At 39.0% G+C, this 8,496-nt stretch overlaps 1 long non-coding RNA gene across 1 annotated transcript; it reads left to right on the top strand.

Moving 5' to 3' along the window:
• The first annotated feature begins 366 nt into the window (after positions 1–366).
• On the top strand, positions 367–1,410 carry LOC125140901. Its single transcript, XR_007140218.1, has 3 exons — positions 367–824; positions 922–1,071; positions 1,164–1,410. It is a non-coding gene; the product is annotated as an uncharacterized LOC125140901 (long non-coding RNA).
• Positions 1,411–8,496: the final 7,086 nt, after the last annotated feature.

Raw genomic sequence — 8,496 nt, 5'->3', positions numbered from 1 at the left:
TGTGTGTCAGAAGAACATCTGAAGTATTAGAATTAGATTTTAATATATGAAATAAATGAAAGAATTTCATAATCAGCAAGACTTTTGCCCCCCCCCCCCCTTGCATTTTGTATCTATCTGGATCGTCCCAAAAAAACAAGAAATACATCTAAATCTTTCATCTTTAAGATATTTTATACTTTTGAATTTCTGCTTTTAAATTTTACCGCTTCTACTCTATCTATCTATCTATCTATCTATCTATCTATCTATCTATCTATCTATCTATCTATCTATCTATCTATCTATCTATCTATCTTTGGAAGAAGTATGTTGTTATACATGATCACTTTCATAATTGAGATATTTTACTGCTGTAAAATTAAATTACAGTTGAAACTTCAACTTTACAGGAAGCTAAATTAGAATCGACTCATTGAGTTTCAAACCAGTAAGAAAGGTAATGACAGCAAACTGCTGTCCTCTGATTGTGTGTGTGCATGTAAATGTGTGTGTGTGCTCAACTTCTTACGATGTCTGAACTTAGACAAGTGAACGTGTTTAAGAATTTAGAAAGTTTCACTGTTGAAAAGTAGAATTTTTTTGGTAATTTAAGTGTTTTTTTTTGTCAGTTTTGTCTGAAATCATTTGTGAGGCACATAAGGAGACTGTGGTTAGTAATTCACTAAGGAGATGAGAGGATCGTCATCGTCTCTCTGTTTCCGGCTGAGTTCCTCGTTTTGTAAGCCGTGCGTTTGGGTGCTGGAGAGGAATTTGCTGGAAAGCGAAGCTTCTCTCGTCACCGTTTCTGAATGCTTGTCCATCATTCCTTTCAGCAGTTACAGGTGGGCTCGTTTTCTCTTTCTCCTTCTTCTCGTTTCTCGGCAGCTGTGGTTTTTTATTTTTTTATTTATTTATTTATTTATTTTATTTCCATGACAGCAGGCCCGGGACAATTTGCATGTCGGACAGACGACAAACGGCACAGCGCGTGTCAGAGTAGGTGGCGAAGCGTGACAGTTCGCACACGACGCTGTCTCCTCGCGCTTTGACCCCACGACCTCGCCGCATGTCTGCTTTCACAGAGACGAGGTAGATGGGGAAGGAATAAATTTGATACCAATACCATTATCCCACAACACACCACCTTTCTCTCTCTCTCTTTCTCTCTCTCCCTCTTTCAGTCTCCGAGCAGGTTATTTTGAAGGGAAATAACGATGCAGGAAGGGTCACCGTCATGACGTCCCTCTACTTCTGTTGAAACAAATTGGACGACGAGATCTTGCTAGCAATTTGTGCGGCTGCGTTTGTTGCGAAGCGGTTGTGGGTGTCAAGAACTGACATGACGCTGACAAACGGTCAGCCTGTGGGTGAACAGGGAGAACATGGAGAATGGGTTAAAAAAAATTCAACCTGTACACATATCAATAGATTTCCTCATCTCATCTTGACATGAAAAACAGAAAAGAAAAAAAAATCATCATGAACGTTACAGAGAGGAAGGCAGGATAAACACAGTTGCTTCTGCTTGGTGACTCATTCAGACACATTAAAAAATGTGTTTGTTGGAAAGTAAAAAAAAAGAAAGAAAGAAAAAACATTTTAATGATTTAAAATAAAGAATTGCAAAATAGTGATAATTTTTTCTATAAATTGTTATACTTATTATTTGTTTTTGTTTTTTTTTCTTCCTTATTTTTTGTACATTGTTACACTTAACAATGCAGTGGACTTAACAATGGGCAAGTCGTGGCCTAATGGTTAGAGTCTGACTCGTAACCCTAAGGTTGTGGGTTCGAGTCTCGGGCCGGCCACGACTGAGGTGTCCTTGAGCAAGGCACCGAACCCCCCAACTGCTCCCCGGGCGCCGCAGCATAAATGGCTGCCCACTGCTCCGGGTGTGTGTTCATGGTGTGTGTGTATTCACTGCTGTGTGTGTGCACTTTGGATGGGTCAAATGCAGAGAACAAATTCTGAGTATGGGTCACCACACGTGATCCATACTCAGAATGGGTCACCACACGTGACACCATATGTCACGTCACTTTCACTTAACAATTTCACACCAAATTCTAACAATGTACAAAATCCTACAGTTTCTCTCAGATGAAAAAAAAATTCCAAAAATGCAAAAATTTCTGAACAAATGACAAAATCCTGCATTTTAATAACCATGTGTCACAGGAAGTGAGCGGCCTTTCACAAGGCTGCAGGTTAGTATCTAAAGCTAACTGGATGTTTGTTTGTTTAAATGCTATTTAAATCATGACTACAACCAAACTTGAAAATGTTTACTCAGAGCAGCAGAAATGGGTTTGTATTACTGTTTCATGTTTTAAAACTCAGTGTTCCACACCACTAGCTGCTTGTTAAACTAGCCACTTTGGGCTTTATGATGAATTATTTGATTGTTTCAATTTCTATTATTTTTTAAAGAAATAAGACAGATAGCTTGAAATTTAACTCAGGAAGTAGCTATAAAATAGAAAAACATATATTTTCTGTGTAATAAACAATGACTGCTCTGAGGAATGGAGATGTTAATGAAACACAAGGAACTTCAGCTCACTGAGTTTATAGTATAAAGACTTCATTTGGAAAAAGAAGAGAAAATGAGCTAGCATGACCAGATAACAATCACGACCTTGATTCACACAGACAGCTAATTGCCTCTTCACACCTGTAATACTGAGTTTTTTTCCCTCTCTCCATCTTTCTGAACCAGAAATTAAATACCTCACTCTGAGAGATGAAGAACTGGGTGCTCTCTAAATTAGCTGCCATGTCTGGCTCTGTGATAAGAACTTGTTCTCCTTATTATTAGGGATTTAAATGAAATCTCTCTAAAATTCGTCTCTCAGAGGCAAAGTTTAAAATGTAAACTTGACATATTTAAGCAATCTAAAATACATCCGTTACACCGAATGTTAACGTTTGACACACAGGATTGTTTATCAAGCCAGGGTGAACTATGGCTCTTAACAAGTCCTTTCCATTGCTTCATTCAGCTACAAATTTACTTCTAGCTAAAACTCTAAACCAGAAGTTTACCTTAGTTACAAATTTACCTCAAGTGGGTGCTGATAGCTAGAAATCTACCTCAGGAGGGTGGTGATTGTTAAAGGTTTACCTCAGAATGATGCTCCTAGCTAGAAATTTACCTCAGGAGGATGCTCCTAGCTATAGAAATTTACCCCAGGAGGGTGCTCAAAGCTAAACATTTACCTCAGGAGGGTGATAATAGCTAGACATTTACCTCAGGAAGGTGATGATGGCTAAAAAACCTTAGGAGGGTAATGATAGAAATTTATCTCAGGAGGGTGCGTATAGCTAGACATTTACCTCAGGATGGTGCTCCAAGCTAGTAAAGTACCTCTGGCGGATGCTTCTATCTAGAAATTTACCTCAGAAGGATGTTCCTGGCTACTGTAGAATTTAACCTAAAGAGGGTTCTCATAGCTAGACATTTACCTCAGGAGGGTGATGATAGTTAGAAGTTTGCCTCAGGAGGGTGCTCCTAGCTAGAGGTTTACCTCAGGAGAGTGCTGATAGCGTGGGTTGATTGCTAGAAATTTACCTCAGAAGGGTGCTCATAGCTAAAAAACTACCTCAGGAGGGTGACGATAGCTAAAAAATTTACCTCAGAAAGTTACTTCTAAATAAAAAAAAATACCACATGATGTCATAGCTAGAAAGTTATATAGCTATAATACCATTACCATGGGTTGTTACTTCTAGTTACAAATGCTAGCTAGAAATATACTTCTAGCTAAAAATTGTTCCACAAGACGTTACATGTAGTTAGGAATTTTCCACAGGATATTACTGCTAGTTAGAAATGTACATCTATTTAGAAATTCCCCACAGCTTCCTACTGCAGCCACAGCTGGGTTACATTTGGCTACAAGTTTACAACAGAAGAAGTATGAAAAAGGTTGTACGGGGTAATGCTAGTTAGAGGTATGTACTAAAGGAGGTTACAACTAAAAAATAATTGTCATGTTTATTTGCCATCATTATTGTGTTATCAGCTCATATTTTCCCACTTCACCTTATCAGCTGTTGCTACTGTATATGATGCAATGATAGATTAGACGCTTGTGTTCTTCTTTGTGGTAATAGAACTGAACTTGGACAAAAGACGTTTGTGGGTTCATTTTTTAAAATGACTGATGAAACCATTTGGACATGTAAAAGATATGAGCAATGATAATGAGCATGATGATTAAAAATGATTAGCAGTGTTCATGTGATACATAACAGCTGATGAAACTTTGTTACTTTACTCCACTAAAAAGAAAATTAGCATACAAGCAATGCAGCTATATGCTGTCTTCTAGTTTCAAAGCAAACTTCTCTTTATCTTCCACAGAGATAACCTTCCCCATTTCTCAAGGATTAGCATTCCTGTTTTCTAATGTCAGAACATGCATATCAAACCCAGCTCATTTTGCATCAAATGGTAAGCTACCCTTTCAGCGTGTACTTTAAGATGTAAATTTCTTCCAGTGGTTTTCCTCAGAGGCGTTCTGTCTTAGTCACAGCGAAATGGTTTACAGTGCTAGTCGCTGAAATTGAGCTAAACCCGAGTGGTGATATTAAAGCACGTTACAGCAGTTGTGCGATGTCATACTTCTAATAATGCTAATGTCCTAATCGATTTGGAGCTGCTAAGCATTTGATAGAGTCAATAAATGAAATAAAACCAGATGTGTTTTGAGATACAGATATCAAGCCACGCAGAAATGAGCTTACTAGAGGAGCAGCTAATTAGTAGTTAGTGGATATGATTTAGAGTTCTGCATAAATTGGATTTTGGTTAACACTAAAGTGAGTGCAATAAGCACACGTAGCTTCTTGCTATATATTAAGCCTTAACTTAATAAGACTGTTAATTAGCATTCTGTTTAGCAGGTAGACTTGAGCTTTACATATCCTTTATGTAAAAGTCCTTTTTTCTTAGCAGCAGATTAAATAAATTAAATCGGTGATGTCCAATTATGCATTTTGTTTATTTATTTAGTTCAAAGAGGAAGTCCTTGAGTCCAGGATAACCTACTAAAATTTCTTTATAGCTGTATCATTAATGCTACATGTGTATTAGCCTCACATTCTAACCTAGACAGCGACTAGCACTATTTTTCTTTCAGCACTTGTTTTAACCAAAAAAACAACAAACAAAAATGGGGCATGCTTTTAAAGCAGTGTAAAAATGAATTCATACATTACTACGAATTACTTCATTTTTTTTGTTATGTTTCTTATTCTAGGATATACACTTTATTAATTTGTAATAATTACTTTCGCACACAGACACATTGTGTGTCAGTCTTGGCATAACGTGGGGTAAGAAGCAGCAGGCCTGTGGTTTGGACGATTTATCAATCGAGTGGCTACATTAAACGGATTTCTTAATGAAGTAAGATCTTTATAAGGATTAGCCTGCCACCTGCAAAGTGCCACCTGTTCACTCTGGATAAATGACAGGCTTTAGCATTGGATGACAAAAAAGACAGGATAACAGGGAGGGATCCTTGTGGAGCAAAAGCGATGATGATGATGATGATAAATAATAATAGATAATTGTCAACCATTATTTTTCACTATGATAATGCTAAAGGGTATCATAGACCTTATTCAACCTGGCTAATTTGGTCAGTGCTTCTTAGGTGTTATTCCCTTTGTGCAAAAAAAGCCAATAACTAATTATTTTGTTTTTAAACCAGATGTTAATATTTGTGTCTTTTCTTAGTATATTCAAACTTCTCTCTGGCTGTATAGTACCTCCAGCTATATGTTTTATGCTACACAGAAGTTAGCTATTAGCCCGGTTAATTAGCAAGTTGTAGGAGGACCTAGCTCCTCTTGGCCTCTTAAACCTTTTCTTATATGTCTTTTAGAAACTTGAGGAAACTTAAACTCAGAATAGATTAAAATAAAAATGGTCTCACCTTTGGCTTGTATGCCAGGGTCAGTGTCAGTGTCACGCTATGATTAGCACACTATGAACACAATCCAGACCCTTTGTAGTCCTTTGGATGGAAAAGTGAGTATGACAGCCAAGCGTCCTTCTTGTCTGCCAGCAGGATTGCATGGCACTGATTTTGGGGACACTCGCATGCCAAAAAAAGTGCCAAGGACAGGACGTCCAATACCACTCACTGACTTTTCTGGGCTTTTGTCCTTCTGGCACACAGTGGCGTCCCATCACCAGAGCCCTGTGTCCCAACTGTGAACCCTAATTTGTTATTTTTGGGCATCATTAGTCATGCATATTGTGTCAAATTAGCCTTGGTACAGTAGCGGGGTTTCCTCCTCCACCTGCTCTTATGCTAATATAGAAATTGTGTGGAAGTGAACTAGAAGTAATAAAAAAAGACCTAAAATCTAAAAAAAAAAAGGGTTCACTCTTAATTGAACACATGGATAAACAGGATGTGTTAAAGTGAGATTTAAGCAGATTGTCTGGAATAATTGATTACGTAGCGAGTGTGTCGCAGTCTGTCCATGGCAATGTCCCAAACCAGTGCTCATCAGCCACACACGAACATCTCCATGCCATGCACCTGCTAGTTCCACCCTAATCACACACATGGACTGCATCGACCATGATGTTCTGTGTATGCTTTATTTTTGTAGTCATGACTAAATAATACCCAAGTGTAGATCGTGAAACCTACAAACTTCTCCTTGTCCTGGATCTCTGAGGCCTGCAAACAACTCCTGCCACTTTTTTTTAAATTTATTTCTGGTTTCCTCAAACCTCCAGACTTTCACTTCTGTCGACTTGGGGCCTGCAAACTCCTCTGTTGCTTATCCAAGAACCCTCTACTTCTGTTATTAAACTCCTCTTTGTTCTTCTTAGAGCTCCTACTTCTTAGCATATATCAGCTGCCATTCTGAGTACTAGAAGCTTGTCCTGTCATCCTGACAGCCAAGAGCTTTCTGTGTCTATCATGCTTACGTCAACAAAGCTCTAACTATTGTCAGTCTGAGGTCCATAACTTATGTCTGACTCCTTTTATTTGGGGCTCCTCAAACTCATATTACTACCAGTTTAAGACCAACAAATTTTAGTTTCTTCAATCCTGAGGCCTAATAACTCATTGTCTTTCTGAGGTTGACAGGTTTTGGCTGTTGCAATCTTAATCTCCATGAGGGTTCTTTCTCTGCCATAATAGGGCCCAAAATGTCCTACTCCTCCCATGGTGAGGCCGAGAAGCTCATCTTGCTTGCTTTTGAGCCAGGAAACTGACAAATTTGAGACTTACAATGTCCTACTTCCATCCTGATCCCACAAGCATCACTCCATGCATTTCCAAGGTCTATAAGGCCATACTGCATGAATTCGAGGCATAGCCACATATACTGTAACTCTTGCCATCCTGAGATCCTTAGACTCCTAACACTCACATCCTTTGGCCTACACACTTCATCTACTGTTATAAAGTCCAGAAATTCCAACAAGGTTCAAAATTCTGCAATCACCAAGCCCTGAAGCCTCGGCTCCTTCTAACATGAAACCTGAAAATGGCAACTCATTTACATATAATTTTAAGGCCAAAAATTCTGTTCCATATGAACGAGAAATCCTGGAATAACTTGGTTTGAATCTCAGTTCTTCAGTAGGAACTTCCTTCAGAAGGTTTTCAAGATTGACAAAATATCTGTAAATGTTTCCTTGTGTCATGAGAATGAGCTGCTGCATCATGGCACCGTGTCGTTAGATGGAAAAATTAATTAATTAATTACTCATTCGGGGGCAGGGTGGTTTAGTGGTTAGCATGTTTGCCTCACACCTCCATGGTTGGGGGTTCGATTCATGCCTCCACCTTGTGTGTGTGGAGTTTGCATGTTCTCCCCGTGCCTCGGGGGTTTCCTCAGTGTACTCCGGTTTCCTCCCCCGGTCCAAAGACATGCATGGTAGGTTGATTGACATCTCTGGAAAATTGTCAGTAGTGTGTGTGTGTGTGTGTGAATGAGAGTGTGTGTGTGCCCTGTGATGGGTTGGCACTCCGTCCAGGGTGTATCCTGCCTCGATGCCCGATGACGCCTGAGATAGGCACAGGCTCCCTGTGACCCGAGAAGTTCGGATAAGCGGTAGAAAATGAATGAATGAATGAATGAATGAATTACTCATTCAAAATGGTGAGGCCTGTGATGAGGATGAGTGCAGGAGAGGTGAGAATGTTTTGTGCTGAAATTCATCACCGTGTGATCAATGCGTGTGATTATGGGAGATTACAGTCAGGGCAGATTAGCCTCCAGTCTGAAGTGAATGAGAGAGGAGTCAGTACTCTTTCTTTCTTCTCTTTCCTTTCTGTCCCTTTCCTTTCTCCATTTATATCATGTATTCATCTCCTGTCTCCTCATTTTAATCTCTTTTTTCAACTTATTCTTTCTTCTTTTACGCAACTTTTACATCTTCCCTGTTTTTGCTCTCCACAACTTTTACACTCTCCCTGTTTTCTTCTCCTTTCTTTTTTCTTTATTTCCATTTCCTACACACTTTTTTCT

The sequence above is a fragment of the Tachysurus fulvidraco genome, chromosome 3, assembly GCF_022655615.1.
Source record: "Tachysurus fulvidraco isolate hzauxx_2018 chromosome 3, HZAU_PFXX_2.0, whole genome shotgun sequence".
Lineage (NCBI taxonomy): Eukaryota > Metazoa > Chordata > Actinopteri > Siluriformes > Bagridae > Tachysurus > Tachysurus fulvidraco.
The sequence above is the reverse complement of the archived record's forward strand: the minus strand, read 5'-3'. Positions and strand labels throughout refer to the sequence as shown.